Below are 22,500 nucleotides of genomic sequence, written 5' to 3'. Positions count from 1 at the left end.
ATGTGTTTCTTGACAGGGCATCGGCAACAGGATTCATTTTCTCAGGTACGTATTGGAGGGTGCAATTGTATTCAGCCACGGCGGAGAGATGTCGGCGTTGACGGGCGGACCAGGTGTCAGACTGTCGAGTGAAGGCATGCAAGAGAGGCATGTAGTCTGTGCGAAAGACGAAGGGCGTATCTTCTAAGAAATGGCGAAAGTGACGGACAGCCAAGTGCACCGCCAGCAATTCTCGATCGAAGATAGAATAACCCGATTCTGCCTTGGACAGTTTTCTGCTGAAGAAGGCCAATGGGCAGGGCGAGCCTTTGACCACCTGCTCGAGTACTGCCCCAATAGCGACGTCGCTGGCATCGGTGGAGAGAAGGAAAGGGGCATGTGAGATAGGAAAAGTGAGAGCCGCAGCAGTTGATAGGAAACCTTCTTTGCATTGCACAAGGCTGCTTCTTGAAGGGGGACCCCACTTCAGGTCCTTCGGCTTGCCCTTAAGGGAGGCGTAGAGGGGAGCAAGAGTGGCGACAATGGCTGGCAGAAAACGGGGATAATAGTTGACCATGCCCAAGAATTCCTGCAGAGCTTTGACGGTCAAGGGCACGGGGAATTTCTGAACGGCTGCTACCTTCTCAGGAGGGGGTGGACGCCTTCAGGAGTGATGCGGTGCCCTAAGAACGATACTTCGTTGGCACCAAAGGTACACTTGTCGTACGGGACTATGAGGCCGTTTTGTTGCAGGCGGTCGAGCACGATGCGCAGGTGACGGAGGTGTTCCTCTTTTGAGGAGGAGAACACAAGTATGTCGTCCACATAACATACACAGAAAGGGAGGTCCCCTAAGATGCCATCCATGAAACGTTGAAACGTTGTCCCCTGCATTACGAAGGCCAAAACAGGAGTAATTGAAGGTGTATGTACCAAACAGAGTGGTGATGGCGGTCTTGGGGATGTCTTTTGAGTTCATAGGCACCTGATAATACCCCTTCAGGAGGTCGAGCGTAGAGAAAACCTTCGCTTTGTGCAGGTAGGAGGTCACGTCGGCAACGTTGGGAGGGGGTAGTGATCCGGTTCTGTTTGCATGTTCAGGCGCCTGTAATCCCCGCACGGACGGAAGGGAACCTTCTTTCTTCAGAACGATATGTAAGGGCGACGACCATGGGCTGGAGGTCTTTTGGCAAAGGCCCATTTTCTCCATTTCGGCGAACGTCTGTTTGGCGGCTGCCAATCGTTCCGGTGCCAGACGTCTGAATTTGGCGAAGACATGGGGGTCACGTCGTCTTGATATGGTGATAAATACCGTGCTTGGCAGGAACCGTGGGGCGTTTGGTGAAGTTCTGGACGGAAAACTTCCAGGTACGACGTGAGGAGGTGGGCGTAGGTATCCGTGGGTGCGCTGATGTGAAGAGCGAGATTAGAGGGGGCAGGTTGAAGAGGTGTCGACAAGTACGAGTCTGCGTTGACCAATCGTCAGTGGGCGACATCGACCAGAAGGTGGAAATGAGAAAGGAAATCTTCACTGAGGATTCGCATTGTGACGTCAGCAACGAGAAACTTCCAATGGAATTTACCGTTTCCGAACGATAATGTGAGGTTCTCGTAAACCGTAAGCGGGTATCGCAGATCCCGTTGGCAGCTACTAAGCAGACGTCGGCAGATGTAGACAGACTACGTCGTGCCTTGAAGAGTTTCTTTGGCAAAAGAGAACGACAAGCACCCGTGTCTACCAAAAATCCCACACCCGTTCCTCCATCCTGTAAAAAGAAAAGATTAGAAACATGGGAGGCCAAAGCCACAAGCAATGGCCTACTTACACGTTTTTTGGCCACTGACAATCCTTGGCAACATTTCTTCGCGGTTGCCCCGAATCTGAAGTGGTAATAGCAAAACTGCGGCAGATGGGAGGTAGTAAGTGGCTGTAGAAGTCGTTTTTTGGGGCGCGAGCGATTGGTGGGTGGTGGGCGGCTTTGTCCACCGCTTCGGCACGTCACGGGGTAGGCGTGTATGTCCTACAGCATTCATGTCAGCTTCAGTTGACGTTGAATAGGCCTCCTCGTCGTCAAGGGTGGGGGCGTTGATGGAGGTCTTGAAGTGGCTGTCCATAAGGGCGTCGGCTTTGGTCATCGAGTCCCTTTATGGGTAAACTATCGACATCGGGTATGGCAGCGCGTACAGGTTCGGGTAAACGGCGTATCCAAAGGGCACGAAGTAGGTTCACCTCACGAGGAGAGCCGTCTGCGGCAGGTTGAAGGCGAGCGATACTGGTCATTTCCCTGAGGGCCAGCGAAGCCCTTTGGTCCCCCCAACGGTTGTTGCAAGAGCTGAAAAAGCTTTGCTATACGGGCGGCTGGCGACGGTGAGTACTGCTGCAGAAGGTATGTTTTGAGGGGCATCATACGCTATTGGGGTGTCTCCTTGTTCACAAAGCCAGTCGGATAATTCTGGGAAGGTGTCCTCGGGTATCGCCGCGAGAGCATAGTCCGCTTTGGTGGTTGCGCGAGTCACGCCCTTGATACGGAAGTGGACTTCTGCGCGTTGAAACCAAGCAAACGCTTCTACGGTGGCGAACGGTGAAAGTTTCAATGGGGGGGCCACAGCGCCAACTGCTGTAGTAGAGTCCGTCTCCATCATAGTACCAACCGATGGAGGGGCGAGGGAGGTGGGGGTGGAAGGCAGTGGGAGCGAGTCGACTTCCGGGGTCAACCAATGTGACGGCGCGGAGGAAGGTTGTGAACTCAAAGGGCAGGTTGGAAACGACTAAGTTTTATTATTGTAGAACTTTCTCCTTATATACAAAACCTCAAGGCAACAGGACTTAACAAGTTCACAAGACAGACAATATTACAGAGGAGAAACCAGACATGAATTTTCATGTTCGTTTTAGTGCGAGGGAAGAGCGAAGTTACAAGCATAATGTATACGAAAGGAATTATGTACAATTGGTGTGAAACACGGCTGGTACACCAGCATTAATGCTGAAAAAACGCGAGCATTTCTTTGTCTGTATTTTGCTTTGACGTATGAGTAGAATGCCATTTCTCTACGGATTTTGTATGATAAACTTTATTAGATTTATTATCAATTGGTGTTTAGGTAGCCGCTCTCTGTATTTGATTTCAAACCTTATATATATGATCAATATTTCTAATGTTTCTTCTCACTATTGTGTTTTGCTAGCTTTAATCAATATTTTTTCTGATTTCTTTTTTTTTCACGATGAATATTGGTAGCAATCTATCTCTATGCAGTCTTATATTACAAATGCTGATTATTGTTATCATTTACTCTTTCTGTAATTACTCTGCAATTCTATAGTGTATTTTCTATGATGAATATTACAACCATTTAAATTTTTTTAATGCTGAATATTGATAGTACAGTATTTATTCTGTATGTGCTCAAATATCATTTTCGTAATACTGTATATTGCCAGCCTTTCCCTCTGATTATGTTCTCATGATGTGTATGTAATGCTTAATGATTTTAGTACTATTTTTTAAATATTCGAGCAACGTTGCTGAAATTTCTCAACACTCCCTTTCTACGTAGTAAGTGAAGATTTAGAGATGCAAAAGTCTTCTTATTCCATTATCTTTATATGACCTGATTATTTTTACAAATATATATGCCTTTTTTCTGTGGAGCACTAAAACCTGCTTTTTCTACTACGCTAATGGCCTCACTAACAATAATAATAATAATAATAATAATAATAATAATAATAATAATAATAATAATAATAATAATAATAATAATAATAATAATAATAATAATTACATTTCCCAGTCATGCTTATAAAAATCTTTAGAGTTGTTTACGTGTATAATATTAAGGACAATCTATTAAAAGATAGAGTAAGAGAAATGTTTGCTACAGGCATACATTTTTTTGAGCGTTCAGCAATATTCATTACTGACGTTTATTATTTTTAGTAGATAGTAGTAATTTGGATTCTGAATTACTGACAATTATAGTTATCAAAATTCAAATCTCTATATCATGATTTGTAATTTCAATTCGGTAAATATCTAATTTCACATTTCCCATTACTGTCTAATTAAAGGTACCTATTAACATTCATTTTATAATTTCGTCGATTTAAGAGTTCTTCAACATCCCTTCCCAATATGATTAAAAAAAATAATATGTAGGATTAAGAATATAAATACAAATTAGACAAAACTATAAGATAATTGACACATAAATCTTACATCATACTCTTCATATATTAAGTGTTTCAGTAAAAAAAAAAAAAAAAAAAAAAAAAAAAAAAAGGAACGGGGGGGGGGGGGGGGGGGGGGGGGCTTGAGTCAGTAGCGTGAATTCCTGACCCAAAAATAAAATCAGTATAAAACTTACCCAAGAATTCATGCAAATCTTAGTATCTAAGTCCAATGTATCATTTAGCGAGGATACATGTGAAAGAAGAACCATACACTGCGACGGGATAGGAAATTATTCGACCTAATTTATCATGATGTTGCAGGTTTTCTCAGATTTTATTTTTTGCAACTTATTTTTCTTCTAGTTTTATTACGGATTGAACAGTTTTTAATAAGAACGATAAAAGTTTTGACAATAGAAAGTCTGAATAATAATAATAATAATAATAATAATAATAATAATAATAATAATAATAATAATAATAATAATAATAATAATAATAATAATAATAATAATAATAATAATAATAATATACTGACAAAGGAGAAAAAAAAGTGGCTACCATAAACTAAAAGAGAATAAATAGAAAGGGAGCTGACCCATAAAAAGAAGAATCATACGAGCTTATAGAGGAAGTGGTAACCGAAGATGGAGACAACAGCACCGGCAACCCTTCATACCTTTTCATGCAAGTAACTGAAACAGAAGTGACTGATAAAATGGCAGAACAATGTAAGACAATGGATGCAAGACGATAGAGAGATAATAAGGATACCGGCCAGAAAAGCCAACAATCTGAAGAAACCGAAAGAAAAAAAGGGAAGAACTTATACAAATACCGAATATAATCCTAGCTAATACCATCACAGACACCAACAAACTCAAATATGCATGAAAAGGAGTTAGTGTGGAATTCATGAATAAACAGATATCAACATCACAACACAATGAGCAGAGTCAGCACAACAAACTCTTCTGAACGAACCATAATTGCCAACATAATAACAATCAATATATCCCAGGAACAGAACCAACCAAGCACCTTTGGGAAGGCATATTCAGGGAAAAAATACATAAGCATATATATATATATATATATATATATATAAATGAAAGCAGCCTTAAAAACATATATCCTGATCTCATTTTATATTCAAACTAATATCCACAGAAGGTTTATGAATAGCACTTATAAATATATTTGATTTCTATGTAGGCAAAATAAAGGTTTTGATTTTAAATTCATTGAATAATGAAAGCTTAAATGTTATCATCTGCTAAAATATAAAAAATGATAAATAATAAAATATCAAATTTAGCTTGAACGCTTTTCTTCACGCCTTAGGCATTCTACAGCATTCTCACTGTCGTTATCAATATTAGCAAATTATTTCAAAATTATATTAGCTAACGAGAAACATGCAGCATTATTGCGAGCTATATGAACTTGTATAGATGAAAATAGCTCTGTAAAATCTATATTACATCTTAATTTGATATGTTAATGAATAACGTATGCAGCATGTACAAATTACACAGTTGACATAGTGGGCATTGCTAATCCCCCTCTAATCACATTATCTAGAGTAATCACTTGATAAAAGATCACAGTCACACTCCTCTACATATTAATTTTCATAAAATTTATATGCTAGATATCTTACTATAAAAACACCCTTATGTTTCAAAGGGTCATTAGATTTGAAAAGTTCCTCTGTATAACTAGGCAAATTTCCTCAAAGAGTTCGGATTTTCTCAATAGTTATTGGCACACTTATACAAGATCTTGATATGTCTTTATCTGGTATAATGCCATGCTTTCTAAGAGATTATAGATTACTAATTTTTGCGAGCAGCAGTAATATCAATAAAATCTATATAAAAACTGCCTCCACTTCTTCGTCTTGCCTGTCCAAAGAACTTTTCTAAAGTTTCATCCACAAATCCCAAGGAAAGCATATTCAAAATCCTGTTTTGAAAGTAAATGTTTATCAGATTCCACATTAGTCTTATTGCTAATTATAATAGCTTCAGCAGTCTATTGATTTTAAGGGTGCGGCCCATATCTCCTTCCCATTCACACGAGGGAATAACTGTTTCCTTTAATCCGTGAAAAGTGTCACATTCCATAGTCCAATGTGATCGGCAACTATCTTTGTTAATAAGACCGGAAGAGCGATCTTTGACATTCATCATTTCAAAACAATTGGTTATGAGTTTAACAAAAATAATAGCAGTGATATCTAGTTGTGTTTGAAAGGCTTGAAGTTCATCAACTGTTGTCATTGGAAACTTGCCAAATAACTGTGACACTCTGACGCTGCAGATGTTTTGGATATACGGAGAGGTAGTCATTTAGTCATTCGCATCGTAGACTTAATGACCTGCTCCATATAATTGAGTAATGCAAATAAACATGCTGGATAATCTATGTTATCCAAGCTGAATGCCAATCTCTGATCCTGAACAATTATCCAATTGTTTCGGATATTCATGAATATGTGTACATATTCATATACAAGAAATACACTCCATCCAATTGTTGGTATTGAAACTTTACCAGGGCCTCTAAGTTTGCTTTACACACTACGAATATTTGCAAAATTATCACCTATTACGGATATGATACCTTTCCCAACACTACAAATGGCATTAATCGCCTCAAGTAGACAATTTATCAGCTGAACGGCTAATGATATAGTCAGTTCTGTGCTGCAGAGAGTCACAGCTTTCAAACTCATGTTTACTAGTTAGAGTGATTATTGTTAGAACATGAGACCACTTACAAATACGACTTTTCTTTTGCAAGGGAGACCTTTTTCTCGAAATTTATACTATTTTTTCATCAGCCATAAGGAAAACAAAACCAAAGATGATTCAACATATAAAATATGAATTAATAATTCCACCGTTCAACCTATTATTTTTGTTTTAGACACATAGTTCCAATTTCTCTATAGAAAAGAATCGAAGTTTTTTAGGCTTATTTCCGTGTAAAAAGTTTCAACTTCCTAAATTTTATCCAGACGTTCAGCATTATTGCTAGCTTTCGCCTCTCTAGCATCAGAGGTGGAAGAAGAGGTTGGCCGAGGACTCAAATTTTCTTGATTAAGACAGAACTTGGGTATATTTGGGGATACTGATGCTGGTTATTTAGGTCATGAGCCACTTCCCAGGAAGTCTATTTGCTGTCATAGTGAGATGCACAGATGTATACAGTATTTGCTTAAGAGACCAAAATACCTCGTTCTCGTTCACTGGGATCTTTTGGAAAGAAAACTACTTTCGTGTATGCCCTTTTAGAATAATTTCCAAAGCACTTATTAAAATTACACTGATGAGGTATTTGGAAGAGAGCAATCGCACAATACCATTTTGTTTAAAAATTTTAAATTAATTGATTTCGAAAAAAAAAGTAAATATAGCGAAGACATATTCCATGTTTAAAAATATTCATTTGGAAAAAAAAAATCTTAAAACATTGTGCCTCGTCAAAACATTAAATGATTCCATATAATCAATTTAATATATATCTTACTTAATATCATATATAGTGTATTCCCGCAAAAAGAATAAATACCCTCTCATTACTTTTGGAATTACAATGATTATGATTATAGCATGATTATGATATGGATTAACTTTTGCAATGATCTTAAGCAAGACTGTTTTTATCTCTAATAATTGGACCACGGAGTCACTATTATATATTGTCAAATATCATGTAATTTCAACAGATCTCTGATATATCTTTAATTTTCGTATATATATTTATTGCAGTATAAATCACAGTCCGCACATTGTAAGTGCATTTGCAAATGAACATAGCACATATAATTATCTTTCATGGCTGTATGACAGTTAGTATATATTAATATTTCAGTAGAATGATAACCTATAATCAAAATTGTCCTATGTAGGAAGAGGACTTACCGTATCACTGAATAAAATGTCCAGATATGCGTTATCAACGTAGTGCAACGGAGATGCAACAGCGTGTCTTAGGTAACTTTTTCTGAGACACTCCATTACCACTCCTACAATCAAAGAACTCTATGACAGGGGCTATAAGGATCCATCTTAAGAAAATTTCAAACTAGAAATCTGAAGCCCCTATGAAAATCATTGTTACTGGGTTAAAGAATTTAGAGCATTATATACAAGAAAGGCATTGTATTCATAACCTCCAAGCCTCTGAATGCATGACAACAGGAAGGACTTGTCTAATTGAAAGAGACAAAAATAAAGGTAACATAGGAAGAAACTGTACACCAATTACCTGTCTACCAATAATGTGGTACCTGCTGACAGGCATCAACACTAAAAGGCTGTACATCTCCAAGGAAAACAAACGCCATATCCAGCCAGCAAAACGGATGAACAAATTAAAGCAAAGGTAAAAAAGACCCGTTACTAACAGATAAAATGTAACACAAAATAACACTACAAGGACAAGTAACCTAAGTATAGTATGGATAGATATATTGCATAAATATAACACTATCAACTTCCTTAAGAATACAATGCAAACTTGGAAAACCATACTTAAATGTTCTGGAAAACTTCTTGCAGAGAATAACATCAAGAGAGGAATCTTCCAAGGAGATTCACTATCACCACTACTGTTCTTAGTTGCTACAATCCCCATGACAGGAGTGCTGGAAAAAAAAAAAAAGAAAAAAAAAAACTGGAGTTTCATACAAACTAAAGAATAGATGACGCAGAAAAAAAAATGTGATGTTAATGGAGGACGTCAAGCTGTTCGGAAACGATACCAAGTAAATAGACAGTAAGAGTAGTAACAGAAGACAGTAAGATTAAGTTTGGGATACATAAGTGTAAGTGAAGAAAAGTAACAACGACGGAAGGAATAAAACTACCAGATGGAAATTTCATCAAAAGCATAGACGTTACAGGCTACAAATACCTCGTGGTAATAGAAGCCAGTGCTCAACTCTGGAAATATGGTGATGGCTATAAACACCTGGGAAGTACCAGTTATCAGGTATAGTGATGGGATATTGGAGTCGGAGAGGTCAGAGCTACGCAACATAGATATGAAAACTAGAAAGGTGATGAATATGCAACGACCACTGCACCCATGAGTGAATATTAATGAGCTCTCTGTACCACGGAGTGAAGGAGGAAAAGGGTTTATCAGTATAGAAGATTGTATCAACATCGAGATTAGAGTACTATGACCATACCTTAGGACCAATAAAGATTAATGGCTGGGGTGCATGACAAGATATACCCATAAAGGAGGATGAACACCCGAAAGTATAAAAGGAGGAAAAAAAAAAGGAAAAACAGAAGAATGGAAAGAAAAATGTGGACAATTCCTTAAGCAAACTGAAGAATTAACCAGTAAGGAAACGTGGTAGTGGCTACAGATATGAGAACTTAGTGGTTATTAGGGATGATAAAAGCAGCACTAGATCATAACACAAGAAATATATAAATATATACCCATTTACATATACACACACACACACACACACACACATATATATATATATATATATATGTATATATATGTATATATATATATATATATAAATAAATATATATATATATATATATATATATGTATATATATATATATATATATACATATATATATATATATATATATGTATGTATGTATATATATATATATATATACATATATATATATATATATATGTATGTATGTATATATATATATATATATATATATTCAATAAGCTATAGAAAGAAATAAAATTTCTTCAACGTACAGGATAAGTATGAAAAAGAAGAAACCATGAACCAAAGAGCCGGTGAATGTTAAGCACTTTCTCCAAGTTAATTCAAGAAACGACATGATACAGTGGATAAAGATCTCCTTTGAAGTCTGTGTAGAAAATATGAAATTCAATGCAGCAATAAATGGTAAAAAACTCAACCTCAAGGTGTGGTAAAAAATGATCAGGCTTAACTACTACTGCATTACATCATAAGGAAGGACAGGGTAATACATGCACATAGACCAGATATCACGAAAAAAACGTATCACTCATAGAAACCACAGTACCGGAGTACTCAAGATAACAGGAGAAAACAAAATTGAAAACCCCCACGACCTTCAAATGGAACTTAATGTAAAGATGATGTAGAATATGCAGGTAGAATTGGTGTCAATAATGATATGAACACTAAAATCCATACCTCAGTCATTGAAAAGTAATTTCGGGAAGGTAGGAGCCGATATAGCCAAAAGACTGGTGCGAAGTAATATGCTACTTGAAACAGAACTATTAAGAAATGAGATGGACCGTACACTATATAATTATCATTACTAACTAAGCTACAACCGAAGGAGAAAAAGTAATATGCTACAAGCCAAAAAACTCCAACAAGAAGGAATAGACTTGTGAGGAAAGGAAATATAAACAGATATTCCATATAAAAACTTATTAAGGGACTTATGTCAGCCTGTTCAACATAAGATAAAAAAAAAAAAAATGGCTGCAAATCAGAACTTTTGAAATTCTACTGGTTAAACTACAGGATTAGGAAGATTATTCCACAACTTGGTCAAAGTTGGAATAAAATGTTAGAATACTTGGCAGTTTAAAGCCTTTTGATGGAGAAAGTCTGACAATTAGAATTAACTGCATGCCTTGTATTACAGGATAGAACTATCAGAGAAGATCCGAATGTAAAGCATAATGAATAATTTTATGTAACACGCATAACAAACCAATTTATCAACGGGGCCAGAAATTAATATCCAGACAAGGAAAAAAAGATTTTTTAGACTGTAAGTTCCTATCCTATAAATTAAGATGAGAGTCAGCAGCTGAAGACCAGACAGGAGAATAATACTCGAAACAAGGTAGGCTGGAAGAACTAAAACTGTATTTCAGGATAGATTGATCCTCGAAAATCTCAAAAGACTTTTTCAATAAGCCAATTTTTTTGTGAAATTGAAGAACACACAGACAATGCTTCTCAAAAGTGGATTAGCTGGCAAGAATCACACCAAATAATTCAAGAGAGTCATACAGAGTTAAAAAACATTATTAATCCAGTGATTTGGATGTAGAGCAGCCACTGTCCTTGACCTACTTACAAACATACCTTGAGTTTTTTAGGATTCAACTTCATGCCCCATAATTTCCACCATGCAGTAATTGTAGCTAGATATCGATTAAGGGATTCCGTGACCCCGGATCTAGATTCAGGAGATGGAATTAAATGTAGCATCATCTGCATATGCAACAAGCTTGTGTTCTAGACCAAACAAAATGTCATGTATGTATGTATAATGAAAACTAAAGGGCCAAGAACATTACCCTGAGAACAGCAGATATTACCAACCAAAATCACATTGGTGCCCATCACAATCAACTCTTGGCATTTGTTAATCTAAAATTTAATAATAAAGCTATGGAATGTCCCACTCCCTCTCAACTGATTTAGTTTAAGAACATGTGTCTAATGATTATATTAATACGTTAAAAGGTAGCACTAAAATCAAGGGCAGTCATACGAGCTTCCCGACCACAATCAAGGGATTTCTGTATAGCATTGGATATTGTATGAAGGGTATCACATGCTCCAAGGCCTTAGCGAACACAAAATTGCAAACTAGGAAACGGATGATCACCTTTAGCAAACCTATCATGACGTTTTGCCAGAAGACGTTGAAAAACTTTAGATAATATTCGAGTTATTGAAATTGTGCGATAATCAGTTGCACTTGATTTAACAAAAACACGTTTACATAGTAGAGAAAAATTACCATTTATCCAACAAGTGCTAAAAGTTCCTCCTATTGCTTATTGGCGCAAAAAAACAGATAACTATGAAACTATGAAATCTGCAGTCTTTATATGAATCAAAGGAAAATACTATTTAGGTCTACACTCCAAAAGCATCAAGGTCCATCAACCTCCAAGATGTAGACTACACTGTTAAAAGTTTGCATTAAAAAAAAAACTGTAAATGTCTAGTAATATTTATTCCAGGATTTTTACCGGATTTAAAACGGATATATTACCGTAAAGATTGATATTACGGTCACCAACCTGTAAAAAGTAATACCAAAATAAGGTAAAATTACGGTCGCCAGTATTTTACTGAAATACGGTTGGGAACAGTATATTTATACGAATAATTTCCAGTTAAAATTACTGTTTTTTCTAAGAGTGTATGGTTAGAAATTAATGCAAACATATTACAATAAGACATTAGTCATTTTGAACTGCAGAGGTTTTTGTTCACGGAAGAAGAATAACATTTTATTGATAAGATTCATGGATTCATTGTGGACATGAGAAATAAACATGATTAATTTGTCTTTTTTATTGTATATGAAAATCTCACTTAACAGGCAGACAAACCAAAAATCAAAAGAGAAATAAAATAAAACCAGACAGACTGACGGAATGGCAGCCTGAGCTATCTGTTTAGGATATACAAAAAAAATATTAAATTCTTAATCATATAAGAAAGATTTCTTGAAAAATGCTTAAGAAAAAATCAAAAGTTCATCACTATCGTAGATATCATAAGATATCACGAATTTGTGGATTGAAATTGAAGAAAACTATTATTATTATTATTATTATTATTATTATTATTATTATTATTATTATTATTATTATTATTATTATTATTATTATTATTATTATTATTATTATTATTATCATTATCATTATTATTATTATTATTATTATTATTATTATTATTATTATTATTATTATTATTATTATTACTATCTTTTTGAGCACTCTGGTGGGCATAAATACGAGAATACCTACAGGTAATTAAGCCAACATAGAATATATATATATATATATATATATATGTGTGTGTGTGTGTGTGTGTGTGTATGTGTGTATATGTGTGTAATATTGTATGCGTGGGAGTGTATGTGTATGTTTTTCTTTCATATGTGCGTGTGTGTATACCGCAAGGTAACGATGTTTATCAAGAAAACTCGTGATAATACCGAAATATCTTTCTATGTTGTGTTTTATGCATATGCATTTCAGAATGTTAATATACTTCTAAGCATTAAATACACTATGAATGCCCTGAAATATATATCTCAATAATGTTCATAATTGATATAACCACAATCTATTTGAAAGATTTTACCCACGCAATGCGAAGGCATTAAGCAGATTGGGAAATAGACATAGTCAATGCAACGTATGTAAGACTATGCCAATAAACATGGATGGAGTGAGGTGAATAACAATCAATCCTCTCTCTCTCTCTCTCTCTCTCTCTCTCTCTCTCTCTCTCTCTCTCTTTTTAAGAGAGGGGAAGTCTTTGGTAACTGAATACCTAATTAATTGCAGTATAATCCTTCTCAATGAATATCCATTTCAGTTGAACTCGTTTTATCTTTAATTTTGATGATGAATATCTCGGAGGATTTACTATAGTAACAATTATTCTATATTTCTTAATACTACAAAGATCAGAGAAAGAGAGAGAGAGAGAGAGAGAGAGAGAGAGAGAGAGAGAGAGAGAGAGAGAGATCCTAGTTAATAGTTAATACTTCAAAAATCTGTTAAATAGTTTAGGAGTAGTTTAAATTTATACTATAACAACGTCCACCTGCTATTTAACAAAACCGCTTTCTAATCTAATTAAACAACTCTAAAATTAACTGAAATGACTTCACCAACGTTCATCTGTAGAAGTCGGTTAGACTTTTAGACTATCTGTCTGTCAATTAAGAGATTCCTTATTGTTCGTCTCTATTCCAAACGGTCCTGACCTTTATCGTTAGCGTTGTTGTCTTCTATGCCGCATATTTAAAAAAATCTTATTCCTGCTATCTTTCCATGTCAAAATTAATCTTCCCCATCGTATTCATCCTTCAGGAACCAATTCCACAATTCGCCGTACATCCCGATATTCATCTATTTGATGTATATGGCTGAAACATTTTAACTCGTATCTTCCCATTTGTAAAGTTAATGGTTCTATTTCCAAGGCTTCTCTTAAGGTAGTCTCTCTCTCTCTCTCTCTCTCTCTCTCTCTCTCTCTCTCTCTCTCTCTCTCTCCAAAAATTAGACGCGAGCAACCCTTTTCAACAGTTTGAAATTTACACCAATTTTTTTTTTTTTTTTTTTTTTTTTTTGCGAAGGGCGGGGTGGCGCGCCAGAACTCCAATCTCTTATCCATAGAGGAGTATTGAATTGAGGATTGAATTAAACGTTAATAGTGCCACCTTACTTGGGGTATTTTATCTCTTAATAGCAGATTTATACCTACTTTACAATATTTAGCCATCCGGTTGTTAATTTTTGGTTCTATTTTTTGCTTTAAGTGTTAACACTTCCTCTGCAGGCATGTATATGAATTATTTCTCCTGATGGTAGCAGATGCCAACAAGAATTTTCTATCATTTTGGCTTCGTCCTGCAATCATATAATCCTTTTTTCTGTGGTTTAACTTTAATCCTTCTAACCTTAAAGAGTAATCCCATAGTGTCATTTTATTTTCAAAACTGTCTTTGCTCCAGTAACCTCCAAAATTTCATCAGCATACCCAAACTCCCATCATGGAAGTTCCTCTGGTCTATATGGAAAATGACTTCATCTATGTAAACAATAAAGACAATGGGGGGCAGTTCACTACCATGCCTTACCCCTGTACTGATAGTAAAGCACCTCCCCACCAGCTAAATAACTCTTTTGATCTGTTTAGGTACTTTCGATTGCTCTATTCGTGGTTTAGGGATCCCATACTTTAGCACTACTTTCTGAAGTAGCTGTCACAGATCTCTGTCAAAAGCTTTCTCGAGGTCGAAAAAACATAGAAAAAAATAAATTTTGCTAGCTATATGTCGTTGGTAAATCATGCAAAAAACTAAATGAGTTCATTGATAGCTGGTTTAGTCATTGATTTTATTCCAATGGAAGCGTTGTAAAAGTTATAGACGTTGTATGACCAAAGATCTGGCAGTGATTTTGACCTTCTGGAACATACATGACGACGGCGATTCTAATGTTGAAGAATTGAAAGATGACCAAAACATCGGTGAATTCCACGATGTTGGCCTTGATTGAATTCCAATCTCTTACAAGATGATTTTTAAAGCAAATGTCTGTTCTATTATATTACGCCTCGGACTCTAAAGCCACATTGAATCACGCAAATCTTGTCTTCTACTACCAGCGTCACTTTTCCCTGTAAAATTTTTCACATAGTTTGCCTATATGAATCATAACTGATATTTTCTGTAATTCTTATATTCATTTCAGTCTTCTTTTTGAAGAAAGTACTATACAGATATTTTTTCTTGGTCTATATTTCCTTACCATGCGTAAAAGGCATTCCCTGGTGCCTTCAATGTCACTTCAAAGTTCCTTCCCTATTATTTTCCATATTTACTTTCAGGTTTCTCTTTTTATTTGTCTTACGAAGTTTCTATAGAACTCGTACTTTTTCCTCTCCTTGTTCTTTTTGTCATCCATAAACCTCATTCCTCAACACGGTAGTGTTCCGCTCTTTTCCTCTGGCAAATGTGTGATTCCCACGACCACAGTCTGTATTTTATGCATTGCTTTTTTTTTTTTGTATGCTTCCAGATTTCAGTTACCTACATGCCATGGATAGATCTTCTTTCCTCTTCTATATTTTTTTTTTTTTTTCAATGTCCTAGGTTGATCACGTAACTGTGGAGCTTCAATCTTCAATTATTCATACACGAGTCTATGATCAGAATGTAAACAAATATAACAAATAGTTTTTACATTTCAATGATGCTTTTCTTTGACATTATAATAAAATCTGTCGGACTCCTTTGGTCATAAATTCTCAAATTGTTGTTGTATACGTAACTAGTGTATTTATCGTGTCGATATGTTGGACAAATTTTATCATTATTGCTTGTGAATTAATCAACCGAAGTTTCACTGTCTTAATTCTGTTCTTCCAGAACAAAACATCCAGTGAATCCAAGTACTCTGTTGCTACCCACATGGCCATTCAGGTCACCAAAAACTACCTCTGGCACTATCAATTGGCCACTGGTTAAATACTTATTGAAGATAGGCATAGAAAAGCTCCTTCTGCTCCTGGCGTCCTCAGTGTTGTGCAGAGTAGAACAGCATTATTGCAGTTCTCTGTTATTAAATTTGCATTGTTAATGGGACTAATCTCTCCGTTTTTATATACAAAGATGGAAAATTAAGGTACAAATAATATCAGTAAACCGTAGATTCTGTCATCATCATTGCTTGAGTAGATTAATTAATATTCGTCATTAATGGCCATTTTTTTATATGACATCCTTCTTGTCTCTGCTGTTCCTACATTTTTCATAATCTTTTCTTCTAAAAGTTCAACGATTTCCTCAAACTTATCTCTCATGGTCCTAACATTCATAGTTCCAGTGATAGTATATATCTTAGGGGTGTCCGATTTCGATCCTAGGTCCGTCGTCGCTGAATCCGTCCGATTATCCCTCTGCGTGAAACTTTAGCTATTTTCAACGACTGACAGCTAGCTGGGCCTTTCAAAGGCTTTTGCTTATATGCTCTTTTGATACTTCCTGATACCACTACCTAAAGTTTCCTTATTTTCTGGAAAAAATCAAAGCAAAGTTTCAGGTCAGAACCAGCCGTCACAACCGTAAAAAGATTACACAGATTCTACAACACTGGTTTTCTAACTTCTCTCTCTCTCTCTCTCTCCTCTCTCTCTCTCTCTCTCTCTCTATATATATATATATATATATGTGTGTATGTAAATATATAAATTATATATATATATATATGTTTTATATATATGTGTATGTAAATATATATATATATATATATATATATGTATATATATATACACATATATGTATATATATACATATATATATATAATATATATATGCGTATGTATATATATATAGTATATATATACATATATATATATATATATATATGTATGTGTGTAATATATATATATATATGTGTGTGTGTGTGTGTGTATATATATATATTAATATATATGTATATATATATATATATATACATATATATATACAGTATATATATATATATATATATATATTGTCTTTTTATGTAAATTACTATGTGGGTATTAGGGATTGTCATTTAAGATACCTTTATAATCCAAGGATTCCGGAAAACATAGGTGTTCTTCCCCGAATCCGGGAAAATCCTGAGAAAGAATTATTTCAAAGAAAATGATTGCACACTGATTATTTGATTGTTCTTGAACCCTTGAAAAAGACATATTGGCAAAGTATAACGCAAGAAAAGAAGCCTTTCTCTGAAATTAACAAGTAGGAAAATAAAGACTGATTAAACACATCATTTCATTAATTTTTTGCTACTGAAATAACATAAGAAACTAGCACATCTTTTACCAATTATGTGAACATATTTTATACGATCACTTGCTCTTTTAATATTAAATGTTTTAAAGAAACATATTTAATGTTCATTACAAATAACTAAATTTCTTAATAAAAATACATGTACTATCTGTATATATTTAATGGTTTTGTAATATAAACATCAGGATATATGAAAAAACAAAAAAAATAATATCATAACAAATAACAAAAGTCTTAAAATAAAAATGGCTTTGTTGTCTTCGATCGACTCCGAAAAGCGTAAACTTACAATTGATTAGAAAACTATATATTCATATTAACGCTCTATTGATAAGTAGACAATAGTAGGGAAATAATAAATTTGCTTCTAGCTGTTACTAAAAATTACAAACTTCTTTGACTTGACATATGCAAGTATTGAACAGAAACAATTAATACTTTCAATACTTAGACGAGTCTTGAGTCACGTGATAAAATGTCCTACAGCTGAAAAAAAAAATAACTTTCTTTTTCGACGGATGTGCGTGGTATTGATTCGAATGCAAAGGTTTTCTTCTTCATATTTTCTCTCCTTTCTTCAGTTGCTTCAGAATGTTCCAAACTATTTAGTTATGCTCTTGCTAATAGTTTGACTTGTTTAGACTGTTTTAGGGATACACCCTGTTTCTTCTAATGCTTCCACTAATCTATCGAATCACGTTGCTGTTCGACTTCGATCTGAGTCGATCGGCTGTAGTACATACTTGGATTCAGATGAAGTAAACATTTCGTCAATGCTACCCTAATAAAGGCGGATAAGAAGTGGTTTTGCTGCCTACAAAACAACGTTTTCATCTTGAATGCTTCTAAATCGTTCAGAATAGTGTTCCGTAATAAGCACGCCACTTTCTACGGCAATAACTGATAATTATTATTGATGTTTTTTTTTTTTTTTTTCCCACATGTTTGAAAAGAAGCCGGAATTTAACAGGAATAAAGATAAGATATCAGTAATTTTCCAAGACAAAAACGCAACGAGATCCTGGGATCAACAATCCATTGCGAACCATAAGTAGTCTTTAATAGAGAAATCAATTATATCATGTCGGTTTCGAAAAGAAAAAGCAAAACATGAAAGTAAAGAAAAACAACCTTTTTATAGATTATAAAAGGGCCGTGCTTTAGAATTCATAGCCTAACTTTCACTTTCAACATTTTCCTTCAAGCCATCTTCCTACTTGAGTGTTTTAACAATGCCTTCAAGCTCTTGTGAACTCTTGTCTCTTGACTCTTCCAAAATAATATTCAGTTTTCTAGTCATCGGTCGCAGAAATGTAGCAGGATCAAGTGCTTTTAAACGAGACTGGTTTTGTCTAACAATAGATAATAGCAAGTCTAAAGAGTACTCGTTTACCACTGATCAAGACTTGCAGATTTAAAAATATAACACAGAACAATGAATGTGGAAGGGATATAATCTTTGACCTGCTTCAGTGGCTTATAACCAGACTCAGTTGAAGATCATCTTATTGCATATAGATTAATCTCTCTCTCTCTCTCTCTCTCTCTCTCTCTCTCTCTCTCTCTCTGCCTGGTGTATAAGAATACATTATGTTGAATATTCGTCGAGGGATCTCTTGAATTCAAGAACGCTCCTTTTCCATTATTCATACCAAGCAGCTTAGCTTTTGATAAAGTTCATATTCTCTCTTGCGTTATATGAGACGCGATGGAGTGTTAGGTTAGGGGTCGGCCAGCAAACGAAGAAAGACCTACTGAACAAAGAGGAGTAACAGGCCGATCCCTGGAGAAGGAGACAGTGTCCAGATCTGTCATCAAAGACTTTCACTCTTGTTTTTACTTCAAAACTCCGATGTTAGTGATCTGTCATTGTTTTCATATTCATCTAAACCTTCTCCATATGTTTTCGATAGATTGTTTTCTTGTTGTTGCCTTGTTTATTTATTCCTTTATTTATTTATATTTTTGGGGTGCGGGGCTTCAGATACTTAATATAAGACCATATTTCTAACAGACAACAGGAAAATATTGCACTAGTAAATCTTCTCTAATAATAACAATCTAACAGATAACCATCAGGACTAGTAGGAAAATATTTAAGTATCAATTACCTGAAGCAAAAAGACAAAAATAAAATAGATAAATATATCAAAAAGTGGATGAAATGAAAACTATAAAGATTAGAAGGCAAAGATACAAAGTGAGTTGTTTATTTCCTATTGTTGAGTAAGGACAAGAATCCAGTGAAATGCATATGTCTCTGATCAAGGATTTCAGGAGAAAAATATACAAAATAACTTGGAGGTAGTGTAAAAGAGACTCAATAAGTAGAAAATTATTTTTATTCGTCAATAACGCAAAACATTTTATAACTGTTGCAAACTAACGATAATGAGAGCACACGAACGTGCGAGCGCGTTTAAGTGTGTATTTCGCAGATGCGGAGATTAGCACGTACAGGAGTGTCTTGGATTTAGATGAATCTTGTGTTTTGGATCTTACTTCTCCTGTAGGTTAAATAGCCGCATATCTCACTACTATTTAAAATTTGATCACGAAAACAATACATAGCATAGTTTCATGTTTTTTTTTCAGTTACAGTTGTGATTTGAATCTCATTTCATATTGTTTAAAAGACTAAAACCACAAAGATTATCTTCCTTTACTTCTCGTAAGCATTTATATATACAGAAGGTGTATAATCTATCTTGTTTCCCTAACATTGCAAAAAAGGTGAGGATTTAGTAAATTGAATACAATTTCCTTCACAAACAATGTTGTCTTGTGGTTTCCGTCTGATTTTCTATTTCTGAAGTATATAATTCCAACTTGGATCTGTCTTTAGGTTTCGAAGGTTTAAAAAGGTGTTCATAAATAGCAGAGTTAACGATGCTTTATACTGCATGTTCTTAGGTTTATTTGGAAGTTACAAAACATTTGTATTTCAAATTTTCTCTAGCCTATTGGGAACGTCCTTGCTTGATAATCTAATGAACGGAAGTTCAAGACATGACCAAGTTCGATACTTAGAGTAGTGTTTTCAACTCACCATCCTTTGGACCTTGGGACATCTACCCTTCCGTCTCATAAGCAGCCATTTATCTGGCCCCTCCTTGGTCCCTAGCTTGATTAATATATGATCCTGCCCCTTTCCTCTGCCACACAACGATAGACCTTTAATCGTACAATACCTAAATACGGATCCAAGTATGAAATTCATGAACAGTAGCTGCTTCAATCGTATCAAAGATATTCCTTTCACCTTTCGTAATTTTTAATCAGTATTCATTCCAACCTTTCATATGTAATTTTATGAGGCGATGGTAATTTTCAGTATAATGGGCTTTAGAAAATCTAAATCATAGACTTCATATTCCATGGCATATTTTCATTGCCATTCATAATGCCAAGGTTGCCACTGACCTTCGAGATAAATTTGAATAGAAGTCTTAAAGTTTCATTGTCGTGTTTCAAAGTATATATGAAAGCATACTTGAAGGCATATTGCCGTATGAGGAAGAGACATGATATATTTTGGGTTGTTTTGTTAATATATATTATTCGGACTCTATACATATTGTACCATTTATATATATATATATATATATATATATATATATATTTATATATATATATTTATATATCAATATTTTATATACAGTATATGTATATATATATATATATATATACATATATAGATAATTATATTATATATATGTATGTATATATATATATATATATATACATGTATATAATATAGTATATATATTATTATAAACGTAATACTTAGGTATTTATTTTAAATAAGTAATACCAAGAGTTGTAACAATTTACATACCGATATTATATATAATATAAAGTATATTCATCTGAAATATTTTACTCCCTCTTCTAATGCAATGTTATTATTATTTTTTTAAATCAGTTCTGTTTCAAGTAGCGTGCTCATCTGTATAAGACCTCCGGGTTTTCTCGGCTTCTACCTTCTGACGACTCCTTTCATGAGTTGGGCATGTTCCTTAGTGTTCTTATGATTATTGGTATCAATTCTATATGCATATTTCACAACCTTCAAATTCACTTCATAGGTTCTAGTTCTTTTCTATTTTCTCTCTCCCCTTGTCATCTACTCCTGAGATCCTACCGGTTCTGAGATATCTTTGACTGATAGTTTTATGTGGTCTTATATACCAGAGTGATGACGGGTTGATATGCTTGTATCACCTTGACCGTCCCTTATACTGTAGTTCCGAGCGTAATTTCACCACGTTGTTTTCTACTACAACTCTATATTCTTGCCATTTATTGCTGTAAGTTATTTGTTATTTACTACAGAGACTCCAATGGAGTGCTTTGGACACCATATTGTGTTATATATATATATATATATATATACTATATATTATATACATACATATATTATATATATATTATATATATATACTAGTGATCAGTAGGTGTTGAACACTTCTTGGTAATGTGGTTGACTTTTTTTTCTTACCTTTTTTTATTTGCCATACATTTTGCTCCTTTTTGAAGTGAGGATTTTAATATTCTATTTTGTACGAATATCCACACTTCCTGAAAGTTACTAATTTGGATACTAGTCTCTGATACATTCATCTTTCATTTCATGAAGAGCTTTAACTATAATTTCCGAAACTTTTGCACTTAAGAGTACTCAAATGCATGTCGACCTGTTAACTTTTATATATAACCTCGAAATTATTTCAATGACAGAAATGTTTTAGATTTCAATGAGATTAATAGACTTTTTTTTTATAAACACAAATATATTTTATCATGTACATCTAAGGTAATAAAAATGAAGATAATTGAAAGATGGATTATATTAATGATTATTGCGTTGAAAATAATATTTTATTGTAAAACTCCAAAACTATCTGTTATATTTCTCAATGTTCCTCGCAGCGTTCAGTTAGATAAGTGTATTTGAGAGATGATTTAATTTATAATCAATCATGAAGGATTTCTTCATC

General features: G+C 34.5%; 1 pseudogene; it reads right to left on the bottom strand.

Annotated features, from left to right (window-relative positions):
- LOC137625913 (uncharacterized) overlaps positions 1-22,500 on the bottom strand; it is a 455,952-nt pseudogene that overhangs the window by 251,607 nt on the left and 181,845 nt on the right.

Source organism: Palaemon carinicauda, chromosome 33 (genome assembly GCF_036898095.1).
Source record: "Palaemon carinicauda isolate YSFRI2023 chromosome 33, ASM3689809v2, whole genome shotgun sequence".
NCBI lineage: Eukaryota > Metazoa > Arthropoda > Malacostraca > Decapoda > Palaemonidae > Palaemon > Palaemon carinicauda.
The sequence above is the reverse complement of the archived record's forward strand: the minus strand, read 5'-3'. Positions and strand labels throughout refer to the sequence as shown.